General features: G+C 40.2%; 1 protein-coding gene across 1 annotated transcript in view; it reads left to right on the forward strand.

Moving 5' to 3' along the window:
* The first annotated feature begins 15,590 nt into the window (after positions 1–15,590).
* The window catches only part of LOC140479474 (interleukin-11 receptor subunit alpha-like), an 86,124-nt gene continuing 74,433 nt past the window's right edge, over positions 15,591–27,281 (forward strand). Inside the window, exon 1 of the mRNA XM_072573311.1 lies at positions 15,591–15,769. The gene's annotated coding sequence lies outside the window, so the exon portion shown is untranslated. The remainder of the gene's footprint in view (positions 15,770–27,281) is intronic.

Genomic DNA, 27,281 nt, shown 5'->3' on the forward strand with positions numbered 1-27,281 from the left:
ACTGCATTATAACTTTACTTTTGCAGGACAAAATTGTACATAATTGTTTCTGAGACCAAGTTTAGCCATGATTCTATTAATTGGGATACATGATCTTCTACTGTACTCACAGTTCCTGGTAAAGGTAAAATTAGATTAGATTCCCTGCAGTGTGGAAACAGGCCCTTCAGCCCAACAAGTCCACACCAACCCTCTAAAGAGTAACCCACCCAGACCATTTCCCTCTGACTAATGCACCTAAAACTATGGGCAATTTAGCATGGCCAATTCACCTGATCTGCAAATCTTTGGACTGTGAGAGGAAACTGGATCACCCGGAGGAAACCCACACAGACATGTGGGAGAACGTGCAAATTCCACACAGACAGACGCTTGAGGCTAGAATCGAACTGGGGTCCCTGGTGCTGTGAGACAGCAATGCTAACCACTGAGCCACCATGCCACCCAAGATCACTATAGTCTCACTCTCTCATTAGAAAGATTGATGGTGAGAGTTATCACACCTCAGGTGAGGGGCAAGGTTGAGATGCTGGGGCAGCATGGTGGCTCAGTGGTTAGCACTGCTGCCTCACAGAGCCAGGGATCCAGTTCAATTCCCAACTCAGGCACCTGTCTGTGTGGAGTTTGCACATTCTCCCCGTGGCTGCATGGGTTTCCTCTGCGTGCTCCGGTTTCCTCCCACAGTCTAAAGATGTCCTGGGCCTCCTTCACCGCTGCTCCCTCACCACCAGACGCCTGGAGGAAGAACGCCTCATCTTCCACCTCGGAACACTTCAACCCCAGAGCATCAATGTGGACTTCAACAGTTTCCTCATTTCCCCTTCCCCCACCTCACCCTAGTTCTAAACTTCTAGCTCAGCACTGTCCCCATGACTTGTCCGGACTTGTCCTACCTGCCTATCTCCTTTTCCACCTATCCACTCCACCCTCTCCTCCCTGACCTATCACCTTCATCCCCTCCCCCACTCACCCATTGAACTCTATGCTACTTTCTCCCCACCCCCACCTTCCTCTAGCTTATCTCTCCACGCTTCAGGCTCACTGCCTATATTCCTGATGAAGGGCTTTTGCCCGAAACGTCGATTTCGAAGCTCCTTGGATGCTACCTGAACTGCTGTGCTCTTCCAGCACCACTAATCCAGAATTTACCATCATCCTTGAATAGCCTAGCTCTAAGTTTACAAGCAATGTATTTCTTTCTGAAGTAACTGGGGAAAGCTAGTATCGATGTTTATTTTATGTGATAGCTCTACTATTAAAGGCATAAATAGCTCTTGACATTTGAGTTGCATTGCTAGGAGAAATGGGCATTGCAAAAATAATAAGCTCATGTCTGCAGTTAAACTGAAAGGACAAATAAACATCTGAAGTTGATTTAAGAGCAAAAAATGATTTTAAAAATCTCAACAGGTGAGACAGCAAATATTAACAAAAACAGAGATAACATTTCAGGTCAATGACCTTTCGGGGGAACTGAAGAGAAATAGGAATGTGTGAGGTTTTAAGCCAGTTGAAGGGGAAGGGGTAAAATGAGCAGATTAGAAGGGCTATGTTATCATGGAGATTAACTAACAAAGGATTACATAATGCAAATGGCCAGAAACAGCACTAATGAATATAATGAAAGGTAGTGCTCAAATGAGGCATGAGTTGCTACACAAATACCATCTAAATGCAACATGAAATGATTAAAAAAAAATAAATTTCTGCCCAGTATCATTTAAAAAATAATTTAAAATCATCTTGAGGGCATGGATTAGGTGAACAGCAAGGATCTTGTCTCTAGGATGGAGGAGTTTAAAATTTGGGGGCACATTTTTCAGGTGAGAGGAGAAAGTTTTAGAAAGGACATGAGGGGCAAATTTTTTTTTACATAGAGAATTTCTCGTATGTGAAATGAACTACCAAAGGAAGTGGTGGATGCTGGTACAGTTACAATATTTAAAAGAAGTTTTGATTAGTGCATGAATAGAAACGTTTTGGAGGGATGTGGGCCAAATGCAGCAAGTGGACTAGTTTAATTCTGGAACATGGTTGATGTGGACTATTTGGACCGAAGGGTCTGTTTTATTGCTGCATGACTCTCTGACTCTATCACTGACTGGTGCATTCTCCATGGCAATGCCCCTGCAATGTCTCTACCAAGCAGTAAGACAAAAAGCTTCCTCAAATTGTGTGTATCTTTCAGCAATGTTTACGGTCCAGAGTACTAATATATTAATTTTTATTGAGATATAAAAAGGTACATTCTATCCATGACATAATCATTCCATAGGAAAAGTCAACCAATCAAACCAGTTCCATCATCCAATCAAATCATATCTGATCTACAAGTCAATACTCATCAATATGATATATTAATGCAGGAAAGATAAGAAAAAACTTTCTCCTGGACAGGCTGAGCACCAGCAAATTTCCAGCAAAATTGGTACATGGACTGGGAGTAACAAAGATTACTAACAAGATCTGAGCTAGGGGCCATAAGTGCAAATAGTTTGTGCAATAAGCATATAATTAATGTTACCATTGATTTGAAAAAAGTGGTGGAAGTTTTTAATATACAGTTTTGAGCAAAGTCCAATATTAGGTGCTCCTTTAGGAGTAGGAAGACAGAGTTTTTAAAAAAAAATTACTTCATAGAGTCCATACAGTGTGGAAGCAGGCCATTTGGCCCATCAGGTCCACACCGACCCTCAGAAGAGCATCCCAACCAGACCCATTGAGTTTAGTTAGTATTAAGTACTGTTAGTTTAAGGCATTGCAATAGATCTTTTCCTAGGGTAACAGTAAGTGACCAACCTAGGTGATTTCAGATGCCAAGATAAATTTAGCTGGATTGTTATGACATCAATGTCTCATTTGGAAACGGAACTCACTAAATTGAAAGTGTCAAATTGTTACCCAGCATGCTGACACAATATATATATCCTGTATCAATATTTCCCAACTTGTGGCTGAATTCCAGTGAAAAGCAAAAATCTTTCATTGCACCAACTAACCAAAATTTAGCTGGCTGACCCCTAAAGTACTACATTTTCCTGCCAAATGTACAACTATCCCTTCCAATTTCACATTCCTGTTAATCTTCCAATTTTCAGCTTAGAATATCAGATATCTTAACCAAGCCTTGAATGGTCAAGTTCCTCAACTTTAATAACCTTATTTAACATTAAAATGAAATACTTACAAAATGCATACAGAATAAACAGTGGAAATATATTATCAGGTCCATTTGAATGTGAAAATTCTCAAATGTATTCTATTATTTCTGAAATGATATCAGGTTTCATTCCCTTGACTATCAGAACAAAAAAACAACTTAAATGGGAAAGTCAACATGACGAAATGAAGTTTCATCTGAACTAAAACAATTTCCAACAGAGTTGCCACAAGACAATGAAAGTTTTTTTTAAACATTACTCTCCACTATGTCCATCATAGAGTCATTGAGATCTACAGGCCTTTGATCCATTGCATCTGCACTGGTCAAAAACATCCACCTATTTTAATCCCAGCTTTCAGCACTTGGCCCATAACCTTGTAGGCCTTGCTGTTGTAAGTACACACCTAAAAACTCCTTAAATGTTATAAGGGCTTTGGTCTTTACAGCTTGTGCTTACAGTGAGTTTCCGATTCCCGTCATCTAGGTGAAAAAGTCATTGCTCACATCTCTTCTGAACCTTCTGCCCCTTACTCTAAATCTATGTCATTAATCCCTCCACCGAGAGGAAATGCTTCCTCCTGTCTATCCGATCTATGCCCCTCATAATTTTATACATGTCAATCTTGTCCCCTCTCAATGTCTTCTGCTCTTATCTTGAACACACACACCAGCAAGTTCACAAACAGCTTCTTCCCTGCCATTATTAGATTGATGAATGGATTACCTAACTTCAAATAATACTAATCTTGTTAATGTTGATCTTGCCTCGTGCACGTCCTGCGCAGTGTAACCTCTAAGTTTTACTTTCACCCTATGATCTATATGTCCTTGCTTACTATGATCTGCCTGTACTGCTCACAAACATGGCTTTTCACTGTACTTTGGTACATATGACAATAAATCAAATCAAATCAAAAACAACCCCAGTCTATCTAATCTCTCTTCATTATTGAAACTGCAGATCAGCCAACAACTTCATAAATCTCTCTGTATTCTTTCTTTCTAAATCACTGGAAAGAACAATTGAAGTTAAAGAAAAGTCTAGCTCAGACTAAAAAAAACAAAAAATATTGGTCATCATGCAACAACTTCTCAGGGTACGGTGCATGATCACCAACAGCAAGCATCATTTGTCCATAGACATTGGCATCTGATAACTGCCAACTCTTCAGGATCCAAATTGCATCTCTCTGCTCCAGTTGCAGTACGCTTAGGAAGTGCAGGCCTGCATTTCAAGCATAATGGCAACTAGCATTGAAAGGCTGCAGCATGGACACTTAGCATGCAGGGACAGGTACCCACCTCACAGGCTGGACAGAATGTATCTCAGGGCTGCTAGTTTGCCCTCTCAGTGCTCTCACAATTAGTACCCATTTGCAAGCTTGCATCACCTTGTCTTCTCAAGCCCTACCATGTCTTTGAGCATGTTGATGATTTAGGCAGAACCTAAAATCTATTAATATTGCCGTATTGACATACTCGTTTGCACAGTCAGTGGGGAACTGTCCAGGCTGAGGTGGGAGAGATGGGGTAACTTCTTGCCATAGAAGTTACCAAGACATAGTCAGGAAGGAATTATCCCATGCATAATGAGACACAGCCAGAGTGAATATGTTGTTCAGGGAATTTGAAGGGACCATGGGAATTTAGTGCAGTGGAAAAGAGGTACTTTTCACTTGCTTTGTTTTCTGTTCATAGTTTGTAAGGTTTATTTAACAGGAAAATTGAAGCCCAGGATCAGGAATCCAGCACAAAACAGTGACATCACAGGTACACCGTAAATTCATTGGTTGGTGATAGCTACTAACTCGGTTATCTATCAAAGATTACCTTTAGGTAAATGGTTGGAGATACTTACAGGCTACAAGTAAAAGACCAGTGCACAATTTTTACAAAACACATGAGTACCTAAGTAATTGAAATAGAAATGCCAAGTTAGGTAATATATTGTTACTACATGGTGGGAGAGCTGGTGGACCCCATTGTGGTTCACAGTGACCACATCTATAAAAAGAGCTTGAGAAACTCCAGCTCAGGGAGGATGAGCAGGGGTCTGACCTTTGAACATTCTGATACATTAGAGAGGGTGAGAGTCACCTGGGCACTGTGTTTCAGGAGGCAGTCACACCCCTTAGATTACCTACCTTGAATTCAACAGTGGTCAGGGACAGGAAAGTGTGACCATGAGTGAGGCAGGTCGTGAGATTCAGGAGGTAGTACTCAAGGAGCCTGAGGAGGGAAAAAGTGAGGACTGCAGATGCTGGAGACCAGAGTTGAAAAATGTGGTGCTGGAAAAACACAGCAGGCCAGGCAATATCCGAGGAGCAGGAGAATCGACATTTCGGGCATAAGCCCTTCTTCAGGAATGAGACTGGTGTGCCAGGCAGGCTGAGATAAAAGGTAGGGGGGAGGGGATTTGGGGGAGGGGCGCTGGGAATACGATAGTCCCGACCTCTCTGCCCCCACCCCCTCTCCGGCCTATCACCCTCACCTTCATCTCCTTCCACCTATCGTATTCCCAGCACCCCTCTCCCAAATCCCCAGGGGACCCAGGGGGATAGTGAGGAAAGAGATTGATCTGAGACGGGTACAGCTGAGAACAGAAGTGAATCAAACAGTCAGGGCAGGCAGGGACAAGGTAGGACTAATAAATTAAACTGCATTTATTTCAATGCAAGGGGCCTAACAGGGAAGACAGGTGAACTCAAGGCATGGTTAGGAATATGGGACTGGGATATTATTGCAATTACAGAAACATGGCTCAGCGATGGGCAGGACTGGCAGCTTAATGTTCCAGGATACAAATGCTACAGGAAGGATAGGATGGGAGGCAAGAGAGGAGGGGGAGTGGCATTTTTGATAAGGGATAGCATTACAGCTGTGCTGAGGGACGATATTCCTGCAAATACATACAAGGAAGTTATTTGGGTGGAACTGAGAAATAAGAAAGGGATGATCACCTTATTGGGATTGTATTGTAGACCCCCCAATAGTCAGAGGGAAATTGAGAAACAAATTTGTAAGGAGATCTCAGCTATCTGTAAGAATAATAGGGTAGTTATGGTAGGGGATTTTAATTTCCAAACATTGACTGGGACTGGATTAGTGGTGCTGGAAGAGCACAGCAGTTCAGGCAGCATCCAACGAGCAGCGAAATCAACGTTTCGGGCAAAAGCCCTTCATCAGGAAACTGGGACTGCCATAGTGTTAAAGGTTTAGATGGAGAGGAATTTCTTAAGTGTGTACAAGACAATTTTCTGATTCAGTATGTGGATGTACCTTCTAGACAATGTGCAAAACTTGACCTGCTCTTGGGAAATAAGGCAGGGCAGGCGACTGAGGTGTCAGTGGGGGAGCACTTTGGGGCCAGCAACCATAATTCAATTCGTTTTAAAATAGTGATGGAAAAGGATAGACCAGATCTAAAAGTAGAAGTTCTAAATTGGAGAAAAGCCAATTTTGACGGTATTAGGCAAGAACTTTCGAAAGCTGATTGGAGGCAGATGTTTGCAGATAAAGGGATGGCTGGAAAATGGAAGCCTTCAGAAATGAGATAACAAGAATCCAGAGAAAGTATATTCCTGTCAGGGTGAAAGGGAAGGCTGGTAGGTATAGGGAATGCTGGATGTCTAAAGAAATTGAGGGGTTGGTTAAGAAAAAGAAGGAAGCATATGTCAGGTATAGACAGGATAGATCGAGTGAATCCTTAGAAGAGTATAAAGAGAGTAGGAGTATACTTAAGTGGGAAATCAGGAAGGCAAAACGGGGACATGAGATAGCTTTGGCAAATAGAATTAAGGAGAATCCAAAGGGTTTTTACAAATATATTAAGGACAAAAGGGTAACTAGGGAGAGAATAGGGCCCCTCAAAGATCAGCAAAGCGGCCTTTGTGTGGAACCACTGAAAATGGGGGAGATACTAAATGAATGTTTTGCATCAGTATTTACTGTGGAAAAGGATATGGAAGATATAGACTGTAGGGAAATAGATGGTGACATCTTGCAAAATGTCCAGATTACAGAGGAGGAAGTGCTGGATGCCTTGAAACAGTTAAAGATGGATAAATCCCCAGGACCTGATCAGATGTACCTGAGAACTCTGTGGGAAGCTAGAGAAGTGATTGCTGGGCCTCTTGCTGAGATATTTGTATCATCGATAGTCACGGGTGAGGTGCCGGAAGACTGGAGGTTGACAAACATGGTGCCACTGTTTAAGAAGGGTGGTAAAGACAAACCAGGGAACTATAGACGGGTGAGCCTGACCTCGGTGGTGGGCAAGTTGTTGGAGGGAATCCTGAGGGACAGGATGTGCATGTATTTGGAAAGGCAAGGACTGATTAGGGATAGTCAACATGGCTTTGTGCATGGGAAATCATGTCTCACAAACTTGATTGAGTTTTTAGAAGAAGTCACAAAGAAGATTGATGAGGGCAGAGCAGTAGATGTGATCTGGTCGGCATGGACAGGTTGGACCAAAAAGTCTGTTTCCATGCTGTACCTCTCTATGACTCTATGACTCTACCTAAGATGGCACCATAAGAGGTGACATTGTAAAATGTTTCACTGTAGTTCTGTACGTCTGCACTTGAGTACAAGTGACAATAAAGGATGTTCTATATTCATAGCAAGCACCTTCTAAATATTGAAGTTAATTGATTACAGTGTATTTGAGGATTTTTTTGTGCTTCCTCGAACATTGGCCATTTGAGAGTGAGCATTTCAGAGGAAACAGAACCTGATGGGGTAGATAATTGTTGGCCATCTGGACATAGTGTCCAGCCCATTGAAGCTGATTTATGCAGGAGAGTTGCTGAACTCTGGCATCAAGAAATACACGAGCATTTGTTTGATGGTCTTCCCATTGAATGTCGAAGATTTGGTAGAGGCATATTTGATCGAATTTCTCTAGTGTTGTTACATATCACTAACATAGTTCATGTCTTGTGCAGTTCAAGAATTTGGTGATGACATCTGCACTTTACACAAGGACATTTGTTGATTTGTGGAGGCCTTCGCTGTCAAACACTCACTTGCAGAATGTAGCATCGATGCAACTGATCCAGTGAGGGATCTCATTGATGATACTGACCTTTTGAGAGAGGTGACTGCTTAAGGTATGGGAAGTGTCCAATATATTGGGAGACAAAATGTCTCATGAGAAGATCAAGTTTAATTAGTGCGTTGGATTCCTTTGGTATGAATCAGAGCTGGTCAACTTAGGCTCAGGAAACATGAAGCTAAAATTATTCTTGAACAAGGCTGGTACAGTAGATAAGGGAAGCAGGTTTAATAGTTAAGGCAGACAAACGCTTGGCAGAGAACGAAGTAAGACTGATAAATTAAACTGCATTTACTTCAATTGAAGAGGCCTGACATGTAAGCAAGACTAAATTAGGGCATCTTTGGGAACATGGGACTGGGATATCATAGCTATTACATAAATATGGCTCAGATAGGCGGGACTGGCAGCTTCATGTTTCTTAGTACAGATGCTACTGGAGATAGAAAGACGGGTGGGAGCTGCATTTTTGATTAGGCAGAACATTATGGCAGCACTTAGGGAGGATATTCCAGGGAGATTATCTATTGAAGTTAAGTGGAGTTTAAAAATAAGAAAGGGATGATCACTTTATTGGGATTGTACTTTAGACTCCCTAATAGTCAGTGGGAAATTGAGAATAGGTAGGAAGATCTCAGTTATCTGCCAGAAAGATAGCATTGTAATGGTAGAGGATTTTAAGTTTCCGGAGGAATTTTTAAAGTGTGTGCAAGAAAATTTTCTTATTCAGTATGTGGATGTATCTGCCAGACATGGAGCGATGCTTGACCTTCTGTCGGGAAATAAAGTAGGACATGTGACTGAGTTGTCAGTGGGGAAATACTTTGATAAAGTTCTAAATTGGAGTAAGGCTAATTTTGATGGTGTTAGGCAGGAACTTTCAAAAGTTGATTGTGGAAGACTGTTAGTGGGAAAAGGGATGGTTGGGAAGTGGGAGGCCTTTAAGAACGGGATAACAAGAGTTCAGGGGTGATACATTCCTGTTAGTGTGAAGAGCAAGGCTGGTAGGTGTAGGGAATGCTGGATGACTAGAGAAATTGAAGGTTTGGTCAAGAAAAAGGAGGCATTTATCAGGTATAGACTGCTGGGATCAAGTGAATCCCTGGAAGAGTATAGGGCAATGGGAGTATACTGATGAAGGGCTTTTGCCCGAAACGTCGATTTTACTGCTCCTTGGATGCTGCCTGAACTGCTGTGCTCTTCCAGCACCACTAATCCAGAATCTGGTTTCCAGCATCTGCAGTCATTGTTTTTACCTAATGGGAGTATACTGAAGAGAGAAATCAGGAGGGCAAAAGTGGAACATGAGATAGCTTTGTAAACAGAGTTAAGGAGGATCAAAGTAATTCTATAGATACATTAAGGGCAAAAGATTAATGAGGGAGAAAATAGGACCCTTTAAAAATCATCTATGTGTGGAAGCACATTAGATACTAAATGAGTATTTTGCATTAATATTTACTGTAGAGAAGGATATGGAAGCTAGAGAACTTGCGGAAATAAATAGTGATATTTTTAAAAAGTGTCCCTATTATAGAAGTGGAGGTGCTGGTGATCTTAAAATGTATGAAGGAAGATAAATCCTAGGACTTGATCAGGTGTTTCCCAGAATTTTCTGGGAGTATAGGGAAGGGATTGCTGGGCCCCTTCCTGAGATCTTTGTATCACTGATAGTCATGGGTGAGGTGCCAGAAGACTGGAGATTGGCTAATGTGGTACCATTATTTAAGAAAGGCTGTAAGGAAAAGCCAGGGAGCTATAGACTGATGAGCTTTATGTGAGTAGTGGGTTCTTTGTACAAGGGAATTTTGAGAGATAGGATTTACACGTATTTGGAAGTGTAAGCATTGATTAGGGGTAGTCAGCAGGGCTTTGAGCATAGGGAATCATGTCTCATTAACTTGATTGAGCTTTTGAAGAGATGATAAAAAGATTGATGAAGGCAGAGTGGTAGATGTTGTCTATATGGACTTCAGTAAAGCATTTGACAGGGTTCCACATGACATACTGGTTAGCAGGGTTAGATCACATGGGATCGATCACATGAGATCCAGGGGAGCTAGCCAATTGGATACAAAGTTGGCTTGAAGATAGGTGACAAAGGGTGGTGGAGGAGGGTTGTTTTTTTCAGACTGGAGGCCTGTGACCAGCGGTGAGCTGCAAGGATTGGTGCTGTTTTGCTTTATTTATATCAATGATTTTGATGTGAATAAAGGAGGAATGGTTAGTAAGTTTGCAGATGACACCAAAACTGGTGGTGAGGTAGACAGTAAAGAAGGTTATTTCATTGTACAAAGGGACCTTGATCAAATGGGCTGGTGGGCCGAGGAGTGGCAGATAGAGTTTAATTTGGATAAGTATGAGGTGTTGCACTGGTAAAGCAAATCAGGGCAGAACTTATATACTTAATGGTAGTGTTCTGGGTGATTTTGCTGAATAAGGAGAACTTGGGGTGCAGGTTCATAGTTCCTTGAAGCTGGAGTTACAGATAGACAGGTTAGTGAAGAAGGCACTACTCTTGCCTTTATTTGTCAATGCACTGAGTGCAGGAGTTAGAAGTTGCAGCTGTACAGGACATTGGTTAGGCCACTTTGGAATACTGGATTCAATTCTTGTAGAGGTAACATGATCTAGGTTTAACAATCAACATTGTGGTAATAAAAACATACAATGATGGAAATATCTGCAGGTCTGGCAGAGTATGTGGAAAGAGAAACAGAGCTAATGTTTTGGGTCAATGATTTCTCATCAGAATTTTTTGATGAAAGATAACCTAAGTTTCTAACTAAACTATGTTTGCATTTTTTCCAAGATTAGATTAGAATATCATGAAGGACACTCCAAATAAATCTAATTAGAATAAAAGAGAGACAGAGAGATGATTGTATTAGTGCCAAAGTATCACATAACTCTATTAACAAAACCTGAAATACGTTCGAATGGAGAATCAGCGAAGTAGTGTCTTCAAGAAGCTAATGATTTTTTGTTAATTGTATTTTTGCCCTTATCTGACATTATTGTGAAATTTGCATAAATAATAGTGAATGCCAGTAGTCTCACTGTTATTTTGAAGTAGATCCTGGTCCATTATTTTATCACTCATTTTCCTGGAAGTGAAACAGGAAGGATTCTGTCACTGTAGCATAAACAATGCAAGTTGCTGCCAGCCATCACCTCTGCACTTCGGGAGTGACCTTGATCCTCAATCTCATTCCGTAATCCACTTCCTTTTCATGTTTGGTTACTCCCGGTACTTCACATCACTTCCTTAGTAATGCCTGACCATTAGATAACAAACTTGTGACAGTGAATTATAGAGATCTGACAAGTTCTACCTTCAACATCTGAATGACAAATGGCAGTGTAAAGTTATCAACTTGGAAGGTTTGATCATATAAAGATCACTACCGTATTTACAAAACTTTAATATGACTATGATCCCTTCTTTTTAAATGATTCTTAACTAATCAGGAGATGTAATTGGTATAAAATTACACAGAGTGGTGAACATTCGTTTAGGTTCAAAACTATTTTCACTGCTAGTAGAACAAGACATAACCAGTACATTACATTTTGGTCAAAAGGTTTTTTTTCCATACTACATATACTATGTAATTATATGTTTTTATTCAGTGTGAATGTACAAATATTAGGAATATTCCTAATATACATTACAGTGAAAAAAACATAGAATTACATAGAATGTGTAATTTATCTCATGTAAATCTATAGAATGTTTCCTATTTTTAGGGTTCTCAAGAATTGTTCCTTGATTCCTCCCCATGCTATTTGTATGCTACTTGACCATATCATCCAAAGAAATTGAGTCAAAAAAGAATGCTAAGAAGGGGTGGTATGGTGGCTAGATGGTTAGCACTGCTGCCTCACAATGACAGAACCCAGGTTTGATTCCACCCTCAGGTGACTGTCTGTACAGAGTTTGCACATCTTCCTCGTGTCTGTGTGGGTTTTCTCTGGGTGCTCTGACTTCCTCTCACAGTGCAAGGATGTGCATGCTAGGTAGATTGGCCATGCCAAATTGTTCATACTGTACAGGGATACATTGATTAGTCATGGGGAATGCAAGGTTACTAGGAAAAGGTCGGGGGTCAATGTGGGTGGGACTCTCTACGGAAGGTTGGTGCAGACATGGGCCAAACTGCCTGCTTCCACACTGTAGTAGGGATTCTGTAATTCTATGACTATGAAAAGGTAAAGTCACGATAGTCTTAGCAGACCATAGGGCTAGTCTTCCATTAGACAGAGAGATGACTGGTGGTGGTACAACCTGAGGTTCACCATGATAGTCGTGAGGGGAGAGGCCAAGAATTAGAATCCTTCATGGTAACCTCAGTTGGTGTGGGAATTGAACCACTCAGTTGACATCACTCATCAAACTAGCTAACTGATCTCCAGAACTATCATATCTTTCATGACCACAGTCTTTGCAGGCAATGAAGTTCTCACAGAAACAGCAAAGTGATAATGACTGGACAATTTCTTTGTGTGATGTTGATTTAGAGATAAATACAGAAGCATATTCAACGATGGCTTTCAAAAGGTAATTGGATCATTATCTGAAGTAGAAAGATTTGAAAAGCTATGGGGAAAAGAAATGGAGGGGCAGCAGATAAGTTGCTTTTGTAGTAAGTTGCTATAGATACAATGGACCCATGGTTTCCTACCACACTGTGAGTGTTCTTACATTCTATGATATGATTTTATGATAAGACACTGGAAGTAATTCTCCTGCTCTTCTTTGGAAAGGTGCAATGGGAATTGTTGCACCTACCTAGGAAGGGAGATGGAGCCTTGATTTTTTTATTCATTGTGGGGCATGGGCATCACTGGCTGGCTCGCATTAATTGCCCACCTCTAGCTGCCTTTGAGAAGGTGGTGGTGGTGAGCTACCTTTTTGAGCCACTGCAATCCATGTACCATAGATAGATCTATAATGTCCTTAACATAAGACCTGAAAAAATTTCCACATGCACACGGATGATAGCCAACTCCAATTCATCATAAAATAAAACCAAAAACTGTAGATGCTGGAAAACTGGAACATCAACAGAAATCACTGAGGAAACTTAGCAGATCTGGCCGCATCTGCAAAAAGAAAACAGAGTTTGGAGTCTAGTGACTCTCCCTAGGAAAACATAGTATGCATGCTGAAGATGGGGGTGGGGGTTATGGTGGGAGAGGTGAACAGTAGATAAAGATGGAGCCCAGACAGAGATAGGAAAGGAGTCAGCAGAAAAGGGGTTTGTTGTTTGTTGATACTAAGCCAGGACAGAAGAGAAATTGAATAAGTGATTTTGTTTTGACAGCTAAGCGTAGGAGAGGGTACTTAGACTGTGCTGAAAGCAAGCCATGTCATGCGATAACGCACTAAGATTGGGTAACAACGAGTTGGCTCTGCTAAAGGCATGGTAAAAACAAACATGGACACACTTAGTCAAGTTCTAAAGTTATTGAACTCAATGCTGAGTCCTAGCGGCTTCAGCATCCCCAAGCGAAAGATGAGATGTTGTTTTTCACCCAGCCCCACACCGGTCCTGTCATGACACGGTTTCAGCACTGCCTATCCATTTTCTCATATTCGTAGCTCTCATGATCACTTGTTTAGTTTTTCTTCTGTTCTGGTTTGCTATCAACAATTCCCTTATCTGCCTATCCCTATTGAACCTCTCTCCGGGCTGGGTCTCCACCACTACTACTACTCCCACCACCACCACTACTCAGCTCTTCCACCACTAGCCAAGCTCCCTCTCCTTCCCACCTCCACCTGTAGCTTCAGATTATTACGTTTTCCCAGCTGCTATCAGTTCTGATGAAAGGTCACTGGACTCGAAATATTAACTCTGTTTTCTCACCACGGATGCTGCCAGACCTGTTGAACTTTCCAGCAATTTCTGTTTTGTTCCACATCATCATCACCTTTCTCACCACTCTCATCTGTGTTGACTGACTGATTGTCAAACATCCGTTCCAGAATGGGGCAAAATTATTCAATTAGACATTGGGAAGATCGAAGCCATTCATCTCCAAAGCAAACTTGATCGCCTAGCTCTTTTTTTCCCCCATGGAGATCCGTAGGCATTTTCCCAGCTGAATTAGATGGTTCCAAACCTATTATCAGTTCTGAGAAAGGATCACTCAACCCAAAATGTTAACTCTGATTTCTGTCTACAGATGCTGTCAGAACTGCTGAGATTTTCCAGCAATTTCTATTTTTGTTTCCAAACCTATTAGAAATGAGCAAGTGGAATGTCTGATCCCACAATTTTTATCCATTTCAAAGAAACCTGAAATAAACCTTACCCCTCTTTCCCTTCCCAAAATTACCTAATTTGACTAAGCTTTTGGGCATAACTCCTACCATTATTGTTTAGTATCTAATTAATCTGCTGTCTTACTGCACTAAAGGTCATGATTTGGAGGAGCCGGTGCTGGACTGGGGTGGACAAAGTTAAAAATTACACAACGCCAAGTTATAGTCCAACGGGTTTATTTGGGAGCACTAGCTTTCGGAGTGCTGCTCCTTCATCAGGTCACACCCACCTGAAAAAGGAGCTATGCTTCGAAAGCTAGTGCTTCCAAATAAACCTGTTGGACTATAACTTGGTGTTGTGTGATTTTTAACTTTGCACTAAAGATGCTATATAAACTGCACAGCGGAGGTTCGTGTCTAAGGTAATACGTCCTGTGCAAGTTTGAATAGATACATCTATTTGCAGGTACTTGGAGGTGCGTGTGTCAGCAAGAAACACCTGCCACCTGCCAAACACCTGCTTTATATGGACTCAAAACGTTACCCTCGTTAATCTCTTCACAGAATTCACTAATGAGTTTCTCCAGCAATTTCTGTTTGTGTTTGAGATCTCGAGCACCCACGGCTCTTCGATTTGTTCTGGTTTCGATTCTCACTGTAGACTTTGAACATAAATAACCAGGCTCCAGGGCTGGTGGCTGATAGGTTGGACTTAGACCCCGCTGCTGGCTTTGATGGATGTTGGAGATCCCAGGGCACTATTTCCCAAACAAAAAAAAGCAGCAGGGAAATCTTGGCTGATAATTATCCCTCAATCCACATCAAAAAGACACATTATCCGGTTAGGGTCACATTGCTGTTTGTTGTGTGGGAATGGATTTCAAAAGTACTGCCTGCACAGGAGAGCGCTTCAAAACGACGTACAAAACACAAACAAGTGCTTAAGTCGCTTTGTCCCCCCCCCCCCCCCAGCGCTCGCATTTCAACCGCACCTTCTGCTCAGTGGATGGACACCGGGAGCGGCCAATGGTTGGTTGTGGGATGCGGGGAAGGCGGCGCATCCGGTGCTTGCTGAGCTCCTTGCTGCTGGGGTGGAGGGAGGGTGGTCTCGGACGGAGTGAGTGATTGACAGACAGACCGACAGGTCGCCTGCCCTCGAGCTCGGGCTGGAGCGCGGAGAGTGCTGTCTGAATTGGTTCCCACAAACAGAGCGAGCGGCGCGACTGAGGGAGACATGGGTGACCCAGCTGGCTGAACCCACCAACAAAACTTAAAGGTAACCGAGACTTGTGTGCGTGGATAGATGGATTAAATAAACGTTGTGTGTTGTGGCTCCGTGACAAACAACAAAAAAAGTTTCTGGAAGAAATGTTTCTCCCTTTCCTGGTCGGTGGGTGAGGGGCTAACGCGTTCGAAGATTGGTTTCTGTTGGCTCTGATCACTATGTACAGAGCATACGATACCGGGCGTTCCTATCCTCACTTTAGAATTTAAAGTTTCCGACAGTCCCGTGTTTAAAAGTTGAGCTGTTGTATAAATACCACTAAAACAGTGGTTTACAGTTTTACAGTGATCCATCTAGTGTTTTCTGCGATCCTAGCATCAGTAACCCGAATGTTCCTCTGGCTTACTTCGCAGTTGTGCTAAGAAAGCACGAGTGTATATGTTTTTTGAAAGAATGTATGTGCAAGTGGTTATCTCATCAGTAGTGCATTTTTTCAAATCACAGTTTACAAGACTGTAGTTTTTCATCATATTTTTAAAAGTGCAAAAAAGTTCCGCACTTTGTGTTTAAGAGCTGTCAAAGCATTTTTTAGCGATTAGTCGCTTATTCTTGTTTACTCCATTTGTAGTCCATAATTTACCAAGCTTGCGTCTGCATGGTAGATTGTTAATTATAACTTTCTGTTAACGGTAACCTTTAAAGTATTTTCTTTCCTTCCTTTAACCAGTTACTGTGCTGCAATTAATGCTTTAACATTTGGAAGATAGATTTTGAACTCAACTTCCAAAACAATCTTCCTCCTCCGCACAGATTATTATTTCAACTCATCGGTGGCAATGTGTTTTTCATTTTTTTAAAAAAATGCTTTTGCATGGGATAGTGTACTTGAACTTTAAAAATCTCTTCAACTGCAAATTTTACTTTTGGTGCTGTTAATGTGCTGACTTAATAAAGGTTTACTTTTTTCATCTTGCTTAAAATGTGCTTTCTAGTTTTGTTTATGTCAAGATGGCATTTTTGTGGAGTTATTGGTGAGAAGACTGTCAAGAGTCAACCACATTGCTGTGGGTCTGGGGTCACATGTAGACCAGACCAGTTAAGAATTGCAGATTCCTTCCCTAAAGGACCAGATGGATTTTTCTGACAATTGGCAGTGGATTCATGGTCACAATTAGACTCTTAATTTCAGATTTGTACTGAATTCAAATTGCACCATCCACTATAGTGGAATTTGAACCCCAGTCCCCAGAACAATATCTGGGTCTCAAGATTTACAGTCCAGCAATATTAACATATAGGTTCTTCTGTTAGCTTGAGTGAGTATAAAAAAGTTTCATGACACAACTTTGATGCAGAGCACAGTAGTTATAATGATGTCCTTGCAGACTTTTCTCCCTCAATAAACAATTGCTGTTTGTGGGAGCTTGCTATGCTCAACCATGCTGCTGTATTCCCTATAATACAACAGTGACTGCATTCCAAAATGCATTTCGTTTGCTGCAAAGTGCTTCGAAATACCAAGTAGTTATGAAAAGTACAAGTTTTTTTTAAAAAATCCCTTATCTGGCTTGGTGCCACTTCTTGAAAAGCTTGGTGGTAGTGTTAAGTTTTCTTGGGGAGAGAGAGGTATAGGCAGCACTTGGATCTCAGCAGATGACTATTGTCGAAGGGATGAATATCATGGATGTGCAAGACATTAAAATTGGACAAATGCAACAAGTTGAGTATTTGTGGGACTAGAGGAGGCTGTGGAGATTGAGTGGTATTGTAAAACAAGCATATAGACCTGAATTTGATTGGCCATTTGATGCCCCGAGAAGTGGGAAAGATGGCAACGTGGTGTTGAAGGGAAGCTAATTAAGCCACACTTCCATTTCCTGCCTGTTCAACTTGCGGGAGTGAAGAATGAAGTTGGTTACTTGGCAATAGAATTTGTGATATGAATTCAAGGCAATGGCTTTACTCTTCCCAGTATTGAATGCAGGGCATAGTGCTGAAGTAAATTTTCCTTAAAATTACCCCTTCTTTTGCTTCAATGGCCTTTCCACTTCTGGATTACTGTAGTTTTAAGATTGTAACATTATTTAATGCACACAATATAATTTCCATTGAAATTATATTCATCTAATCCCATTATTTTTCTCCATAATGTCAAGTGTTAACACTGTCAATAAAATGACAAAGGAGTTTCATGTAAAAGATACACACTGTAATTTCACTCTGAGGTCTGCTTCTCCTTTTATCTTGTCTAATTGCTTGGGAGAAAAAAAACAAAAGCAGCAGGGATAAATCTTGATTCAACAACTAAAGTTCTAGCTCTGAGTCTTTTATTTTCAGTCAGTGTTGCCACTCTCCATTACTGTCATCATATTGTCTTTTGCATTTGGTAAATTATTTATCTTGTATTTCACTGCATAAGTTTATTTCAGTTTTGTATAGAAAGCAACTGTCACTCAACTCTCTTTAATTTTCCAACTTTAAGTTGAATAGGAAGTGAGCAAAACATTACATCTTTGTACATTTTAGTTCAGGATAAACTGATATGCACTCTTTTGGGGTAGTTGACCATAATGGGAAGATTTTTAAAAATTCTCTTGACTCCTTATTAGTGGGAGAATATTATATATGGCACAAGTAGTCGCTTGATACTACGGACCTTGAGTGATGCTGAGAAAAGACGTTTTGTCAAGGCTTTTCATCTTACACTCCAGTGAATTATCTTGATGAGTGCAAGATAAAAGCTTTGACAAAATGTCGTCTTTCAGCAATATAACACACATTTTTCATTGTCATTCTTTCCATCAGACTTTTATAAACTGGAACACATGGCAAAAATCAATTGTTAAGTGAAACTGCTGAATGAAATTGAAACAAAATTCTGGAAAAAAAACCTCTTTAAGTTGGACAGCAATTGTGGAAAGAAACAAAAGCATCCTTATGAAAAGATGTGAAAGACTGATCCAAATTACCAACACTTTCTCTGCAGGTGCTGCCTGATCTGTTGATTATTTCTAGCATTTTGTTTTTATATCAAATTTCCAGCATCTGCAACATTTTTTTATCTTGGGCATTTCAGTGAATTGGGTTTAGGCATAGTTCTTTATGCATGCAGCCATTTTGTTGGCTGTCTTACAACAAATCAGTGAACATGCTTTTGTTACAGAAGTTATTGAAATAGTTTAGGTGTTAGTTAGGCTATTGGCATGAGAAGGATAAAAATTGAGCATCTGCTTCAAGAATGCTTTGCATATGTTGGGGTCCAATTACTCATCAGTTTTCTTGCTGTTATTTTCACGTGTGATTGTTCACTTATGTTACAACTTTGCATTACATCAATGCAAAATTTGTAATAATTATACGCAAAGTTACCATTTGTTCTAAGCATACTTTGGCATTGATTCTGTTTACCACTAATGTTCACACAACTTTGAAATATGCTGTTTGGAATGCTAACTGTTCAATTTTGTTTCTGGTTTGGATAATTATCAGAATCTCTACTATTTCCAATACTTCTGAATATATTCAGTCAGAGTTAACATCACATACCTTGTTGCTCTTCAGTGTCTTTGTTAGTTGATCATAATTTTCAATAACCCTTTCTTACTAATTTTAACTGCAAATTTTCCCTACCTATTTCCAATTGAGACAACTTTTGAGAATGTAACCATGTGTTGATAACGTCAGTTGAGAATTTGGCTTCATGCACTTTGGCTTTCAACCTGGTTCAGTGAAACAGTAACTTATTTGAGTTAAACTTTAAAGCACTCCCATGTGAGCTGTTCGTGCACCAGGGATGGTTTTATAACATTTTATGTTCAAGCTGTTTAAGGGTAGCAAAGAGCAACCTTTCACAACCACATTTTCTTTTTTGTATTTACTCACATTAAAATAAAAGTTGAAGACTTGCTGCACAGTTTAATTGAACATAGAGTAGAACAGCGCCAACCTTTGTGGCCCTTTTGCAGGTAATTAACTTCCATCAGTGTCTCCTCAGGCAGTGAAAGTATTGATGTCAGATCTCTCTTTTTTTTAAATGAACAGTTTCTCTGCAGCTTTGATTTATGTTTGATAAACTATTATATCCTTTGAAGTGTTATGCTGTTTTCACACAATTGCACAGTCAAAGAGACACTTGTCTTATTTAAGACTCTTTTTTAACTATACTTCTTGGTCAGTCTGTCCTTTATTTTAATGAGTTTAGAGTCTGTTGCTAACCTTACATTAGTTTTCTCCCCCCAGTTACAAAATTCTGTAATTGCATTGTCCAAAGTTTACCCTCTCTTTGGTCCTTTGAATTGATTGTTTTAAATGCACTTAAGATATAGAGTATAGAATAACAGCACAAGAACATGCCATAAGTCCATCATGTCTGTGCTGACCATGATACCATTCTAAACTAATCCCATCTGTCTGCATATGGTCTATAGCCCTCCCTCCCCTCCCTGTTCATGTGTCTGCTAAAATGCCTCTTAAATGTTGCTGCTGTATCTGCATCTGTCACCTTCCTTGGCACTGCATTACAGGTACCTACCACTGTTTGGATTTAAAAAAAACTTGCCATGCTCATCTTTAAACATTCCCCATCATCTTAAATCTGTGCCCCCCACCCCGCATATTTAATATTTCCACCATGGGAGAAGACTCTGACTATCCACCCCATCCATGTCTCTCATAATTTCATATAATACAGTAGTCCCTCCCATACCTGCGGGCAATACGTTCCAAGATCTACTGCGGAAGCTCAAAAGCGTGGGTAGGAATTAATCCACTAATTTAAATGGGAAGTTTACCTTTCTGGCAGCCCCCAGTCCCTGGTTCCGGAAAGTTCCCTATAATATGGTTGGGCCACGGCCAATGAAGTCGCGGTTATGGGGGTTGCCCTGTACTTATAATGAGATCATGTACTAGGTGTGAATATACAACTAACCATAGTTAGCTTTGAAGAAGCTTCAGAGAAACTGTCAACGTGACTGGTGAGTGACTTGTGGATTTTGGAAACGCAGCATAAAACAACTGACTGTAGAAGAAGGATGTTCCAAGCAGTTACTGAATGCAGAAAATTTACATTGGTATTGCCACCAAACATGTGAAACCTATGCATCAGGAGGAACATAAGACCATTATAGATAAGAGGTAAAAACAATGACTGCAGATGCTGGAAAGCAAATACTGGATTAGTGGTGCTGGAAGAGCACAGCAGTTCAGGCAGCATCCAACGAGCAGCAAAATCGATGTTTCGGGCAAAAGCCCTTCGTATTCCTGATGAAGGGCTTTTGCCCGAAACGTCGATTTTGCTGCACGTTGGATGCTGCCTGAACTGCTGTGCTCTTCCAGCACCACTAATCCATTATAGAGAAGAGCAGAGTTAGAATTAGAGGTGAAGGACCTCTTGAGGCCAATGTAGAAACATCTGGTGACAGAAATTATCCCATTTATCTCATGGTTAGTATATAGAATTAGTTCTTTTTTGGTAATAGAAACCATCTGTTCAATTGGATTTTCTTTTAAAAGCCAAAATAAAATCCAGTTTGAGAATATAAAATTATGTAAATTAAATTGTAATGTATATCTCGGCACATTTTGTCCTCCTTACATTGTACTCGCAGTAATAAGTCAGTACGCTTGTATTTATCTTTGTTTGAATGAGAAACATTCTCACTTCTAAATTCCAAACGTTATTAGTTCAGCCTTTCTTCATAAGGTCAACTATTCCTTTGAGGGACAGTTCCCACATTCCTGATGAAGGGCTCCTGCCCAAAATGTCAATTCTCCTGCTCAGATGCTGCATGACTTGCTGTGCTGTCCCAGCACCACACAGTCTTGTGTCTGACCTCCTCAAATCTGCAGTCCTCAATTTCTCCCTGTTCCTTTGAGGTATTTGCCTTTGATGACATGATACCAATACAAGTACAACATCTCCCCTGAAGGAAGCAGTGCAAAACTGGACATGTTACTCAGTGATGTTGCACCTGTTCTATAAAGAAATGGTTCAGAAGGAGTTAATGTTTAAGTTTGATTGACTTACACTCAAGCTGACAATGTCACATTTAAAAAATAGCAGCCTACCGTGAGGTATTGATGGAAAGAGAGAGTCTTGTAATTATGACTAACCAGTCATTATAACTTGTACCTGTGCTATTATCCAAGAAACTGCATCTTCTGTAAGACAAGTATCCTCACTTGTTTACTCAATAGTAGTTCGTGCTCTACTATTGCTAAATTCGAAAGGTACTTACCATTAGCATGGAAAGGCGGTTTGAAGGATCTTAAAGAGTCATAGTCGTATAGCTTCGAAACAGACTCTTTGGTCCAACTTGTATATGCCAACCAAGTTTCTCAAATTAAACTAGAGTCCCATTTGCCTGCGTTTGACCCGTATCCCTTTTGAAAAAGGTCACAGCCTATCAGCTGCTCCTTATAACTCATACCCTCCAGTCCTGGTAATATCCTTGCAAATCTCATCTGCACCCTCTCCAATTTAATAATATCCTTCCTATAGCAGGGTGACCACAGTATTCCAAAAGTGGCCCCACCAATGCTCTGACCAATGCCAAATACTGTCTTTGGCACGGTATTCGTGTCTCTACCTTTAGGCAAGAAGGATGTGGGTTCAAAACCCACTTATTCCAGAAACGTGTCATCACAGGTCTGAACAGGTTGATCATAAATATCTGGAAAATAGGTTTGATGGCAGCTCTGTACTCCAATCACAAGCCAATACTGGTTGGTAATGCAATATATGGTGTGGTGATCAGTGGTAGGCATTGTTGCATAATTACCTTAGGGTAACAAATCCATTTGACCCAGGAGGAGGAAGAATTCTGAAGGCAAGTGTGTGTACCTCTTTAAGAAAGTTGTCTGTGTATTCTGAAAGCAGTAATCAACAGCTATGAGCAGACAAGCAGTCAGCAGCATTCTTGGAACAGTAGTGGGGTAAAAGCAGTGTTAGAGCATACAACTTTTACAGGTAGTTCCCGCTATCTGAAAGTAGTGTGTTCCCAGGAAACCTTTTGTAATCCAAAAATGTAAATGATTTATGTGGGAAAAAGTATCGCAGTTTTTTGTAAAAGTGAAAATTCTCTTTGGATTTGCAAAAACAGGTATTAAAGTAGTTGTTTTGTAAAAGTGAAATTGCATAAAGCGAACATTCAAAAAGCAGGGGATACCTGCACCCCCAAGCTCGTAAGTAGCACAGGAAACAGTGTGAAGGAAAAGAGGAAAACCTAGTCACATTGGGAGGTTACAGTAGAAGGATCTGTGCAGAGAGTTTGCAGTTCTCAGTACAGGTAGAAATCCCTATGGGAATAATTGCTCATAAGGTCAGGCAAGGTAGGTGAACTTGCCCTTGACATGAGTGTCATTGCCATCATGAGCAGGCTCCATGTAGCTCAGCTGCAGTGTGCAGAGTAAGGGATGGAAAATTAGTTTATACTGAGACTCCAGTCTCAAAGTCGCTGAGTACAATTAAGGTGACTAAAGGGCAATTTAAATATTTTGGAAAAAAGAATTTTTAAGATTAGAGATTTATGTCTTGAGGCCAGGACATTCAAAATTTAAAGGACAGAATTTTCAGGATTAAAAGTTTTTAATTAAAAAAATTGTGCTTTGAATGATGCTACCAAAGAGCAGCATGACATTGAGGAATAGGAAAAGGCTAAGGATTGATCTTTGGGGGACATAAGAGGTAAGTGTATGAATGGGAACTGAAGCCATAGTTGTAGTTACATACCTGGCACACCTCTGCTCTGCAGAAGCCATATTTTCTTTAAAATGATTGAATTAGCAAATGTGATATAGCTGCTAAAGTTTGTGATGCACAAAGTGGAGCTCATTGGTGCTCCCCACTCTCTCAAAATTCTCCCCATTTGTAAGAACATGCCAATCCGATAATTTGGCTATTTTCCAGTCAAAAATATTTTAAGCTTCACTTTGTATTTATTTAAGTACCAACACAAATAACTAGTTCAAATAATGTCTATTTGTTGTTCCCATTAAAGTATATACCAAAGTATTTGGCAAATAACATGTACTTTTGGCTTTCAAGGAAATTGCAACACAAAATTTGAATGTCCTTGGATTGCTGATAGAATATGTTAATAAGTGGTGTGTTGACAGAGTTAAACAGCAGTTTAATCATAGATTTAGGCGGCATGGTTGCTCAATGGTTAGTACTGCCGCCTCACAGCACCAGGGACCCGGGTTCAATTCCCACCTCTGGCAACTGTCTGTGTGGAGTTTGCACATTCTTTCCTCCAGTTGCTCCGGTTTCTTCCCACAGTCCAAAGATGTGCAGGTTAGGTGAATTGGCCATGCTAAATTGCCCGTAGTGTTAGGTGCATTAGTCAGGGGTAAATGTAGGGGAATGGGTCTGGGTAGGTTGCTCTTCGGAGGGTCGGTGTGGACTTGTTGGGCTGAAGGGCCTGTTTCCAAACTGTAGGGAATCTAATCTAATCTAATCGTTTGATTTGCATTTTAGTTAGTAAGAAAATTATGTATTTTTTTTAAGGAGTTTATGGCATTGAAGTTTTCTAAATTGATAACAGATCCATTATGACAAAGATTTCTGTATTTCAGATACAGCCTGCAGACATCTCAGTTTGGGTATTTAAATATCATATAACAAGTGAAGGAGTTTTGAATTTACTGGTGGATTTTCTGAAAAAGCATAATTCAGTAACTTGGAATTTTTTAGTATTTAAATATTTATTTTGCTTTTCTTTTAACAATATCAATGTGTAGTATTGGTGCATCAGAATACAACTAACAAGAAATCCTATTTTGGTTTTGATGGAAGAGAGACTTGCAACAGATATTGAAAAACCGTTCCAAGAAAGTACTTGAGGCCACAGTCATTCTAGTTAAAATGCCCCACTGGATGGGTGCAATATAATTGCCTTATTTCTCAACACCTGTTATTTTGTATAGATGTTATACTTCAATAAAAATGACTTTGTGTTAAGAAGCTATTATTTGAATGGTTGCACTAAACTAATGAAGCTGCCTTTGGATCTCCTCAGAAATGTACTGTGACGTCAGTGAAAAAAGATGAATGGTCACCTTGATTTCTTTCAATCTCAATGAGTGTCAAGTTAATAATCTTATAGATGATAGCCTGCAGCAAAGCTTTTTTTCCAGAGAGGGTTACATTTGTTCCTGTATGGATTACAATGTAATGGAGCAGAATATGGAACTTAATTTACAAAATGCAAGAAGAATCAAGAGAAATTCAGGCACAATCTATTGTCATAGAATCATAGAGATGCACAGCATGGAAACAAACCCTTCGGTCCAACTTGTCCATGCCAACTAGATATCTCAATCTAATCTGCCAGCACTTGGCCCATTTCCCTCCAAATCCTCCTTATTCATATACCCATGCAAATACTTTTTAAATGTTGCAATTGTACTAGCCTCCACCACTTCCTCTGGCAGTCCATTCCACACACCCACCACCCTCTGCATGAAAATGTTACCCTTTAGGTCTCTCATATCTTTCCCTGGATATTTTCCTCATCTGTTTATACTGGACTTTAGAGATGAAAACCAATAGCCCTCCCACCTCAAATTTAAAATGTTTGTGGTATCACATTCTTTTTTGTTCTTTCCTTGTACCACCTTTTTGGTTTGTGCAAGACACCACCCCCGATTGCCCATCGTTTGTGAAGTAGTTTTACATCGAGCAAAACATATTGGGACTATCACCTTATTGTATCACTGACGTATTTGTTTTATTTTTGTGGACCAGAATATACTGCCTGAGTCAATATACACTGAAATTTCATCTTACTTTTCAACTAAAGCTTGATCGCCAAAAATAGTTTTAATGGAATATAAATGTGTATTAAAGCATGTGGGAGATCTGAAGATAATTTTAGAATGGTTGGCAGAGGTGTGGACATAGGGTGGTGTAATATCTATTTACTGGCAGCATTTGAACTCTGGCTCCCAAACAACAGCTCCAGCATTTGCCACCCTTGCCCACTATTCAAATTTAGTTTATAGCATGAAACCAAACAAAGTACTGGAGAGACATAGCAGAGCTGGTAGCATCTGCGCAGAGAAAAATCAGATTTAACATCGAATCAGTGATCCTTCATTGGAACATAGTTTATAGCTTATTTACTTTAATTTCAAATAGAGTTCCCAACACTAATTGATCATGCGAATAAAATAAAACCTTTTTCAACTCTTCCTTCTGAATTCTAATCTTAATCAATAATCTACAAAATCTCAAACTGGAAATGCCATAGCCCTAAGCATTTCAGACTGGAGAGGTTACAATGTAACTAAAAGTTTGATGGTTTATGGTTAACATTCTCCAAGTAGGCTCTGTTTGTAGAAGGAAGTGTTCCTTCTTGCTCCATGAATTGGCTAATAGTACTTGTCACTTATTTTGTTGTATTTACATAATTCAGTAAATTCCTTGGTTTGCTGGTTGATTTGAGCATCCTAGTTAGAAGATTGTGCACTCATCAAAAACAAAACAAAATGTGCACGTTTCTTGACAAAATGTGCTGAAAATGTTGTGAAATTCTACTTGTGCAATCTGAGCTAACACCAGTTGTTGACTTTTCCTCATTGCACATGCCATTGATAGGTTGGATACATATCAGAAAGAGTTGCCAATTTCTATTTCCTAGTCAATGCCTTGATGAATGATGCTACTGTGGTTGCCCAATGTTACTTGAGATTGTGTAGAAGTAGTTCTTCTCTGTTTGTGCTGGGCCTTTTGAAGGAGAGTGTGACCTAGTACCCCTCACTCTAGTCCGGCAATTTGTAATGTTTCCGGAGAGTACTTTAGTACTCAATTCATTCTGCCTCAGGTTTGCTACTCTTTGTGGCCAATTTGCATGTCCTTGCACAGATCTAATGCTCTCCCTAATTTACCTTGCTAGCCATGGTCAGGCCACCTTTCCCATTTTATTTTTGTGCTAGTCAAAAATGAACAGCTGTTGCAGTTCTTTCACGTTTACTTAAAAGTTTGCTATTGCCTTTCCATCAGATTCCCCTTAAGTAATGTATCCCAAATTATTGTAGCTGCCTTGTACCTCATTCCATAGTTTGTTTTATTTAGATTCAGGACCCTTGTTCCCATCTCTGGGCACCCTCCTCTCCATATGTCCCACTGTATAATATCTGTTTATCTCTCTCTGTGAGTTATTCATCCACTTTATTGCAAATTCTCAAGTACTCCCACTGGCCCTTTCACTGCAGGGTTGCACACTACTCCTAATTAAATATTAATACCTCAAGGCAGCATCTTAACTGATCCATCCTTCCCATTCTCCTCCAGTGTCCTGCTGCAGCCCCCTCTGGGTTACAGATCCATAGTTCAGCCCTACACCAAGAACAGACCTTGGAACAAAAATTTAGCCCAGTATACCAGGTTTGTTCAAAATCTTTGTGACTAACATTCCTGTAATTCCCCCAGAGCATTGGCAGAATACATTAGTGGGCCTAGTGGGGAATTAGCTCAAGAAAAACTCAAAAATTGGAACAACCTCAGAAAATTTGTTCATCTATTTCAGTAGGGATACTAATGCCTTGTGGATAATTACTGGAG

Source organism: Chiloscyllium punctatum, chromosome 1 (genome assembly GCF_047496795.1).
Source record: "Chiloscyllium punctatum isolate Juve2018m chromosome 1, sChiPun1.3, whole genome shotgun sequence".
Lineage (NCBI taxonomy): Eukaryota > Metazoa > Chordata > Chondrichthyes > Orectolobiformes > Hemiscylliidae > Chiloscyllium > Chiloscyllium punctatum.